Below are 10,216 nucleotides of genomic sequence, written 5' to 3' on the forward strand. Positions count from 1 at the left end.
AAAACAACATAACAGGTTATTTCCTTTCTGGGAGATCAAAATATCCACCAATGAGCTCCCAGCTAGAGGATGACATCATTTCCTCTAGGTTACATTGGAACGTTTCCTGTGATACAATATTAATGAGATGAGGGACTGAATCCATTCCAGTTTTTACCCAACGCTCAGAGACCAGCCTCTAGTTCCAGACAGAACCTGGTTCTATTTAGGGTTCAAAACCATCACTGCTTTTAGACATTTAAAATAAAAAGGTCATTTCAGAATAAGCCGACACGTGCAGCGTTTATCGTGAACATTGCATTGTGGGATTGAATCCTGGCCAAAATCAGGTCCTACATGATAAATACTGTCTGACCACCATGTGTTGTTGAATACAGAGATCACAGGGACAGACACCTGGATGCAGAGACAGAGAGAGAGAGACAGAGAGACAGATCCAGAGAGAGAGAGAGAGTTCAGTTGAAGAAGTGTTTAGTTGAGGGGGAGGGGGTTTAACAAAGCTCTGCTCTGTGGGGGGGGTCAGCTGTTTGAGAGAGTGGTCCAATCATACATCTAGGACTGAGTGACACATCAAGCCACGTTGCTATTGGACGGGGGGAAATAGTGCACAGCCCCACTACCTTTGGTAACAAATACAGGTGGGTACTGCAGAACGGAACTGAGAGGAAAAAGGCAGAGGGGAAAAAAAAGGCAGAGGGGGAAAAAAAAGGCAGAGGGGGAAAAAAGGCAGAGAGGGGAAAGGCAGAGAGGGGAAAGGCAGAGAGGGAAAGGCAGAGAGGGGAAAGGCAGAGAGGGGAAAGGCAGAGAGGGGAAAGGCAGAGAGGGGAAAGGCAGAGAGGGGAAAGGCAGAGAGGGGAAAGGCAGAGAGGGGAAAGGCAGAGAGGGAAAGGCCAGAGGGGAAAGGCAGAGAGGGAAAGGCAGAGAGGGAAAGGCAGAGAGGGGAAAGGCAGAGAGGGGAAAGGCAGAGAGGGCAGAGAGGGGAGAGGGGAAAGGCAGAGAGGGCAGAAGGGGAAAGGCAAGGGGGAAAGGCAGGGGGAAAGGCAGAGGGGGAACAGAGGGGGAAAAAGGGGGAAAGGCAGAGGGGAAAAGGAGGGGGAAAGGCAGAGGGGGAAAGGCAGAGGGGCTCTTTCTCCCTCTTTGTCAAAAGAGGGGGAAAGGCAGAGGGAGAAAAAAGGCAGAGGGAGAAAAGGCAGAGGGAGAAAAGGCAGAGGAGAAAAAGGCAGAGGGAGAAAAAAGGCAGAGGCAGAGAAAAAAAGGCAGAGGGAGGAAAAGGCAGAGGGAGGAAAAAGGCAGAGGGGGAAAAGGCAGAGGGAGGAAAAGGCAGAGGGAGAAAAGGCAGGAGAGAAAAGGCAGAGAGAGAAAAGGCAGAGAGAGAAAAGGCAGAGAGAGAAAAGGCAGAGAGAGAAAAGGCAGAGAGAGAAAAGGGAGGGAAAAGGCAGAGAGAGAAAAGGCAGAGAGGGAAAAGGAGAAAAGGCAGAGAGAGAAAAGGCAGAGAGAGAAAAGGAGGGAAAAGGAGAAAAGGCAGAGAGAGAAAAGGCAGAGAGAGAAAAGGCAGAGAGAGAAAAGGCAGAGAGAGAAAAGGCAGAGAGAGAAAAGGAGGTGAAGAAAGCCTTTACATTAGGACATAACCTCCCCCAGCTCTTTCTCTCCCTCCTTTGTCCAGTTCAGAGCGGTGGAATGTCACATAGAAACGTGTGATGTAGATGAGACGGGATTCATTATCAAGTGAAAACAGATAATGGGGTCAGCTCTAGGTCTTTACATTCCCCATATCGTGAACATTTTACCCCACTGAACACAGCCCTGGTCTGGGAGGGGTTAGGACAGAGTTGAGAGAAGGATGGAGGGATAGAGGGAGGAGTTAGGGATGCTGCCGCTTCGTTGTCGTAGTAACGGGGTCTCGGGAAGGGGGTCAGTACTCCCAGAGTGTGGCGGTCTCCAGGTCGTCGGCGTTGGCCTTCAAGACGCCGGCGTGGTCGCCGTGGAGATACTTCCCGTCGGCGACGGAGCGGATAGCGACCTTGTTGTAGTCGCAGAACTCTAACAGGAAGTCGACGGGGTCGTCACTGCTGCTCACCACCGACGCCTCGCTGCCAACCATCCAGAACTTCCCCGTCGAGTCTGAGGAGAGGGGGGGGGTTCAACAGGTTCAACCATGATGATATGTCTGAGGAGAGGGGGGGGCATGATGATTGTCTGAACAGGTTCAACCATGATGATATGTCTGAGGAGAGGGGGGTTCAACCATGATGATATGTCTGAGGAGGGGGGGGTTCAACCATGATGATATGTCTGAGGAGGGGGGGTTCAACCATGATGATATGTCTGAGGAGAGGGGGGTTCAACAGGTTCAACCATGATGATATGTCTGAGGAGGGGGGTTCAACCATGATGACAACAGGTTCAACCATGATGATATGTCTGAGGAGAGGGGGGGGATATGTCAACAGGTTCAACCATGATGATATGTCTGAGGAGAGGGGGGTTCAACAGGCTCAAGCATGATGATATGTCTGAGGAGAGGGGGGGGATATTCAACAGGTTCAACCATGATGATATGTCTGAGGAGGGGGGGGTTACAACAGGTTCAACCATGATGATATGTCTGAGGAGGGGGGGTTACAACAGGTTCAACCATGATGATATGTCTGAGGAGAGGGGGGGGGTTCAACAGGTTCAACCATGATGATATGTCTGAGGAGAGGGGGGTTCAACCATGATGATATGTCTGAGGAGAGGGGGGGGTTCAACCATGATGATATGTCTGAGGAGAGGGGGTTCAACAGGTTCAACCATGATGATATGTCTGAGGAGAGGGGGTTCAACAGGTTCAACCATGATGATATGTCTGAGGAGAGGGGGGGGGATGTCTGAACAGGCTCAACCATGATGATATGTCTGAGGAGGGGGGGTTTCAACATGATGAACAGGTTCAACCATGATGATATGTCTGAGGAGGGGGGTTCAACAGGTTCAACCATGATGATATGTCTGAGGAGGGGGGCATGATTATGTCTGAACAGGGGGGTTCAACCATGATGATATGTCTGAGGAGAGGGGGGTTCAACCATGATGATATGTCTGAGGAGGGGGGTTCAACCATGATGATATGTCTGAGGAGAGGGGGGTTCAACCATGATGATATGTCTGAGGAGAGGGGGGTTCAACCATGATGATATGTCTGAGGAGAGGGGGGTTCAACCATGATGATATGTCTGAGGAGAGGGGGGTTCAACCATGATGATATGTCTGAGGAGAGGGGGGTTCAACCATGATGATATGTCTGAGGAGAGAGGGGGGTTCAACCATGATGATATGTCTGAGGAGAGGGGGGTTCAACCATGATGATATGTCTGAGGAGAGGGGGGGGTTCAACCATGATGATATGTCTGAGGAGAGGGGGGGGTTCAACCATGATGATATGTCTGAGGAGAGGGGGGGGTTCAACCATGATGATATGTCTGAGGAGAGGGGGTTCAACAGGTTCAACCATGATGATATGTCTGAGGAGAGGGGGGTTCAACAGGTTCAACCATGATGATATGTCTGAGGAGAGGGGGGGGGTTCAACCATGATGATATGTCCAAAATACAAATAACATTCTAAATTTCAGCGGGTGGTTTCCTGGAGACAGATTATGAATAGTCTATAAGTAGGAAGAGAATAGGATTAAGAAGCATGTTCAGTGGAGGTGATTTATAACCCAGGACGAGTCTTAATCTGTGTCCTGGAGACATGATTTATAACCCAGGACGAGTCTTAATCTGTGTCCTGGAGACATGATTTATAACCCAGGACGAGTCTTAATCTGTGTCCTGGAGACATGATTTATAATCCAGGACTAGCCTTAATCTGCCTGGAGTCATGATTTATAACCCAGGAGGCTTAATCTAGTTCATCTGAGCTGTCAGACTCTACCCCATCCCCTGGAACCCAGGGCAGGCTAATCTGTGTCCAAACATACAACCCCATTATTTTGTCTGTTAGTCCGCCCAGATAAATCCTACAGACATTAGTTTGGGTCCTGGAGAATGATTCAGGTCTCAGGCAAAGCCTGTGTCCTCCATGTCTGTCTTTATAACCCAGGGGTCCTGTGTCCTGAAGGTCAGGGAAAGTAGTGTGTGTGTGTGTGTACTGACCCTGTGTCCCCTCTCTGAAGGTCAGGGAACCCAGGAGTGTGTGTGTCCATGTCTGTCTGTCCTGAGACATGATTTATAACCCCCTCTCTGAAGGTCCTGGGACATGATTTATGTGTGTGTCCATGTCTGTCCTGAAACATGATTTATAACCCAGGAGGGCCCCCTCTCTGAAGGTCAGGGAAAGTAGTGTGTTGTCCATGTCTGTCTGTACTGATCCCCTGAAAGGGCAGGCCCCCTCTCTGTCCAAAGGTCAGGGGAAAGTATTTTGTCTGTTGTGTCCATGTCTGTCTGTACTGACATTAGTTTGGGAAGCCCCTCTCTGAAGGTCAGGCAAAGTAGTGTGTGTGTCCATGTCTGTCTGTACTGACCCTGTAGGGCCCTCTCTGAAGGTCAGGGAAAGTAGTGTGTGTGTCCATGTCTGTCTGTACTGACCCTGTAGGGCCCCCTCTGAAGGTCAGGGAAAGTAGTGTGTGTGTCCATGTCTGTCTGTACTGAGGTCAGGGAAAGTAGTGTGTGTGTGTGTATTTAAGCCTGTAACTGTACGCCCTCTCTGAAGGTCAGGGAAAGTAGTGTGTGTGTCCATGTCTGTCTGTACTGACCCTGTAGGGCCCCCTCTCTGAAGGTCAGGGGAAAGTAGTGTGTGTGTGTGTGTGTGTACTAACCCTGTAAACTGTACGTCCCCTCTCTGAAGGTCAGGGTAAAGTAGTGTGTGTGTGTGTGTGTGTGTGTACTAACCCTGTAAGCTGTACGTCCCCTCTCTGAAGGTCAGGGTAAAGTAGTGTGTGTGTGTGTGTGTGTACTAACCCTGTAAGCTGTACGTCCCCTCTCTGAAGGTCAGGGTAAAAGTGTGTGTGTGTGTGTACTAACCCTGTAAACTGTACGTCCCCTCTCTGAAGGTCAGGGTAAAGTAGTGTGTGTGTGTGTGTGTGTGTGTGTGTGTGTGTACTAACCCTGTAAGCTGTACGTCCCCTCTCTGAAGGTCAGGGTAAAGTAGTGTGTGTGTGTGCGTGTGCGTGTGCGTGTGTGTGTGTGTGTACTAACCCTGTAAGCTGTACGTCCCCTCTCTGAAGGTCAGGGTAAAGTAGTGTGTGTGTGTGTGTGTGTACTAACCCTGTGTCCCTCTCTGAAGGTCAGGGTAAAGTGTGTGTGTGTACTAACCCTGTAAGCTGTACGTCCCCTCTCTGAAGGTCAGGGTAAAAGTGTGTGTGTGTGCGTGTGCGTGTGTGTGTGTGTGTGTGTACTAACCCTGTAAGCTGTACGTCCCCTCTCTGAAGGTCAGGGTAAAGTAGTGTGTGTGTGTGTGTGTGTGTGTGTACTAACCCTGTAAGCTGTACGTCCCCTCTCTGAAGGTCAGGGTAAAGTAGTGTACGAGGAACGGTTGGAGTCCAGGGTTCCTGTGACCTTACGACACCCGATGAAACCGTGTTCCCCACTGAAGGTCAGGTAAAGTATGATTGGACGGTTAATCAGCTTCATCAGGAACTCCTCCGACTCACCTGGAGGGACAAACACCCATATTACCCATGTTGCCAAAGACCAAAAAAAGCCTAATATAAAAGGTTACGCCCTCATAGCCTGGGGACACTCCAAAATATTTATTTGGGAGACTCCACGTGTTGTAAAGGGCTTAGCAAGAAAAACTTCCAAAAAAGGACTAATTCAAAAGAAAAGAGTTGTAATGAAACCAGACTGTTCCTATTGTGCACCACGGCACAGAAGCCACATGTATGAACAGGGAGAGACTAGAAGTTGGTATGACCCTTGAACCAAGTCATCTGGAACAGGGAGAGACTAGGAGTTGGTATGACCCTTGAACCAAGTCATCTGGAACAGGGAGAGACTGACTAGGAGTTGGTATGACCCAGGGAACCAAGTCATCTGGAACAGGGAGAGACAGGAGTTGGTATGACCCTTGAACCAAGTCATCTGGAACCGGGAGAGACTAGGAGTTGGTATGACCCTTAACCAAGTCATCTGGAACAGGGAGAGACTGACTGGAGTTGGTATGACCCTTGAACCAAAGACATCTGGAAAGGGAAGACTAGGAGTTGGTATGACCCTTGAACCAAGACATCTGGAACAGGGAGAGACTAGGAGTTGGTGTGACCCTTGAACCAAGTCATCTGGAACAGGGAGAGACTGACTAGAGTTGGTATGACCCTTGAACCACATCATCTGGAACAGGGAGAGACTGACTAGGAGTTGGTATGACCCTTGAACCAAGTCATCTGGAACAGGGAGAGACTGACTAGGAGTTGGTATGACCCTTGAACCAAGTCATCTGGAACAGGGAGAGGCTAGGAGTTGGTATGACCCTTGAACCAAGTCATCTGGAACAGGGAGAGACTGACTAGGAGTTGGTATGACCCTTGAACCAGGACATCTGGAACAGGGAGAGACTAGGAGTTGGTGTGACCCTTGAACCAAGTCATCTGGAACATGGAGTTACTGACTAGGAGTTGGTATGACCCTTGAACCAAGACATCTGGAACAGGGAGAGACTAGGAGTTGGTGTGACCCTTGAACCAAGTCATCTGGAACAGGGAGAGACTGACTAGGAGTTGGTATGACCCTTGAACCAATTCATCTGGAACATGGAGTTACTGACTAGGAGTTGGTATGACCCTTGAACCAAGTCATCTGGAACAGCGAGAGACTAGGAGTTGGTATGACCCTTGAACCAAGACATCTGCATACTGAACACCCTGTTGGGTTGCTCTTTACTACCCAAAGGCTGTTTTCACACTGACCGGCAACGTCGACGGTGGCGGCTAGCTGTCCGTTCTTCTTGGCTGCGACGTATTTCCCGTTGGCGGCACGGAGAGTCAGCTTCTTACCACAGTACTCCATGTCAAAGTAACAGTTGGTAGTCCTACACACACACACACAGAGTCAGCTTCTTACCACAGTACTCCATGTCAAAGTAACAGTTGGTAGTCCTACACACACACACACAGAGTCAGCTTCTTACCACAGTACTCCATGTCAAAGTAACAGTTGGTAGTCCACACACACACACACACAGAGTCAGCTTCTTACCACAGTACTCCATGTCAAAGTAACAGTTGGTAGTCCTACACACACACACACACACACACGGAGAGTCAGCTTCTTACCACAGTACTCCATGTCAAAGTAACAGTTGGTAGTCACACACACACACACACACACACAGAGTCAGCTTCTTACCACAGTACTCCATGTCAAAGTAACAGTTGGTAGTCCTACACACACACACACACACACAGAGAGTCAGCTTCTTACCACAGTACTCCATGTCAAAGTAACAGTTGGTAGTCCTACACACACGGAGAGTCAGCTTCTTACTACAGTACTCCATGTCAAAGTAACAGTTGGTAGTCACACACACACACACACACACACACACACACACACACACACACATTATAATTCTCAACAGGGTAGAACATTGTAATAACATCTATTATCTGGAGCCACCCCTTCATGGAGCAATGAAGCTGACGACACGCTGCCGCTAGCCGACGGCTGACAGCCGACACGCTGCAGGGATCACAGTCCGATCAGCAACACAATCACTGCCACTCAGCATTCATATAGAGGTGGTGTGTGTGTGTGTGTGTGTGTGCGCACACATGTTCAACTATACTTGTTACGGTTAGAACTAATGTTTGAGATTTACGATAAGGGTTAGGAATTACGGTTAAAACTAATGTTAGAGATTTACGATAAGGGTTAGGAGTTACGGTTAGAACTAATGTTAGGGATTCACGATAAGGGTTAGGAGTTACGGTTAAAACTAATGTTAGAGATTTACAATAAGGGTTAGGAGTTACGGTTGAGGTTATGTTTTCGGGTTAGGGCTAAAACTACAGGTTAGGGTTTAGGTTAGGGCTAAACTACAGGTTAGGGTTAAACTACAGGTTAGGGTTTAGGTTAGGGCTAAACTACAGGTTAGGGCTAAACTACAGGTTAGGGCTAAACTTAGGTTAGGGCTAAACTACAGGTTAGGGCTAAACTACAGGTTAGGGCTAAACTACAGGTTAGGGCTAAACTACAGGTTAGGGCTAAACTACAGGTTAGGGCTAAACTACAGGTTAGGGCTAAACTACAGGTTAGGGCTAAACTACAGGTTAGGGCTAAACTACAGGTTAGGGTTTAGGTTAGGGTTAAACTACAGGTTAGGGTTAAACTACAGGTTAGGGCTAAACTACAGGTTAGGGTTAAACTACAGGTTAGGGTTAAACTACAGGTTAGGGTTAAACTACAGGTTAGGGTTAAACTACAGGTTAGGGTTTAGGTTAGGGTTAAACTACAGGTTAGGGTTAAACTACAGGTTAGGGTTAAACTACAGGTTAGGGTTAAACTACAGGTTAGGGTTTAGGTTAGGTTAAACTACAGGTTAGGTTAGGTTAGGGCTAAACTACAGGTTAGGGTTTAGGGCTAAAAATAGGGTTTAGGTTAGGGTTAAACTACAGGTTAGGGTTAAACTACAGGTTAGGTTAAACTACAGGTTAAGGTTAGGGTTAAACTACAAGTTAAACCAGGTTGTCTGTTGTGTACAGGTTAGGGTGCAGGGAAAATAGGATTTGAATCTGTGTGTCCCCACAAGGTTAGTTATCCGTGTCTGTCTGTGTGTATCCGAGTCTGTCTGTGTGTGTGTGTCATTACTTAGTGGAGGCGGTACACTGTAGTCCTCCAGAAGAGGTGAGGGTCCAGTACTTCCCGGCGGCGGTCCGGAAAGCACACTTCCTGTTCTCACGACTCATCTCCACCTGGAACACTTCCTGGTCTCCCTCCTCGTCCTGATTGGCTGACAGGTCCATGCCTGGGCGGGGCCAAGAGGAGAGCAGGGTTAGAGACTGACAGAGGGTCAGGTACGAACAGAAACGCACTACAGATTTGAACAAAACATTAAACACCTCCCTGATATTGAGTTGCAGCCCCCTTTGGCCCTCAGAACTGCCCTAATTAGTCGGGGCATGAACTCTACAAGGTGTCGAAAGCTTCCCAAAATGTTGCCACTAGAGCCCGCCACACTACAGCCCGCCACAAGCAGCGTCACGCTACAGCCCGCCACACTAGAGCCCGCCACACTACAGCCCGCCACAAGCAGCGTCACGCTACAGCCCGCCACACTACAGCCCGCCACAAGCAGACACACACTACAGCCCGCCGCACTACAGCCCGCCACGCTACAGCCCGCCACGCACAGCCCAGCCACGCCAGCCCGCCACGCTACAGCCCGCCACAAGCAGACACACTACAGCCCGTCACAAGCAGACACACTACAGCCCGTCAGTCACATACTGTCTGGTCATGCTCAGCAACATCAGAGAGCTGGGATTAGAGTATGTCCAACAGCTGTGCATACACACATCTAAAAACACACAGCTGCCAGGCTACAGCCAGACCCCTGCCACAGCTCCAGGGTTAAATCCCCCATGGAATTATGGGTGAAAAAGCAGTTAGGACACAGCCAGAGGAATGAAAGACAAACAGAGCACCGTCCCGTCCGAGCGGCAGAGAGCCCCGTCCCGTCCGAGCGGCAGAGATGTTTAATGTCTACAGAGAGCCACCAGGGACGGTGAAGACATGTTGAAACTTCCATGTTCCGTTTCAGAACCTCTCTCCCGTTGAGGGACTCCTGAAAAACATTACCGTCCAACACACACACGGATAGGGAGGGTTTAACCCAGATCTGAGGGGGTTTTAGAGGGGGTTGGTTGTCTATTGTAACAGGGTAGACAGGACAGATCTGAGGGGTTTTAGAGGGGTTGGTTGTCTATTGTGGCAGGACATATCTGAGGGGTTTTAGAGAGGGTTGTTGTCTATTGTGGCAGGACATATGAGGGGGTTTTAGAGAGGGTTGGTTGTCTATTGTGGCAGGACATATATGAGGGGGTTTTAGAGAGGGTTGCTTGTCTATTGTGGCAGGACATATATGAGGGGGTTTTAGAGAGGGTTGGTTGTCTATTGTGGCAGGACATATCTGAGGGGGTTTTAGAGTGGGTTGCTTGTCTATTGTAACAGGGTAGACAGGACAGATCTGAGGGTTTTTTAGAGGGGGTTGGTTGTCTATTGTGGCAGGACATATC

At 49.1% G+C, this 10,216-nt stretch overlaps 1 pseudogene; it reads right to left on the minus strand.

Moving 5' to 3' along the window:
• Positions 1–1,550: 1,550 nt before the first annotated feature.
• On the minus strand, positions 1,551–8,946 carry LOC121843619 (annotated as a pseudogene).
• Between the last annotated feature and the right edge of the window lie 1,270 nt (positions 8,947–10,216).

The sequence above is a fragment of the Oncorhynchus tshawytscha genome, unplaced genomic scaffold (genome assembly GCF_018296145.1).
Source record: "Oncorhynchus tshawytscha isolate Ot180627B unplaced genomic scaffold, Otsh_v2.0 Un_contig_2457_pilon_pilon, whole genome shotgun sequence".
In the NCBI taxonomy this organism is placed as follows: domain Eukaryota; kingdom Metazoa; phylum Chordata; class Actinopteri; order Salmoniformes; family Salmonidae; genus Oncorhynchus; species Oncorhynchus tshawytscha.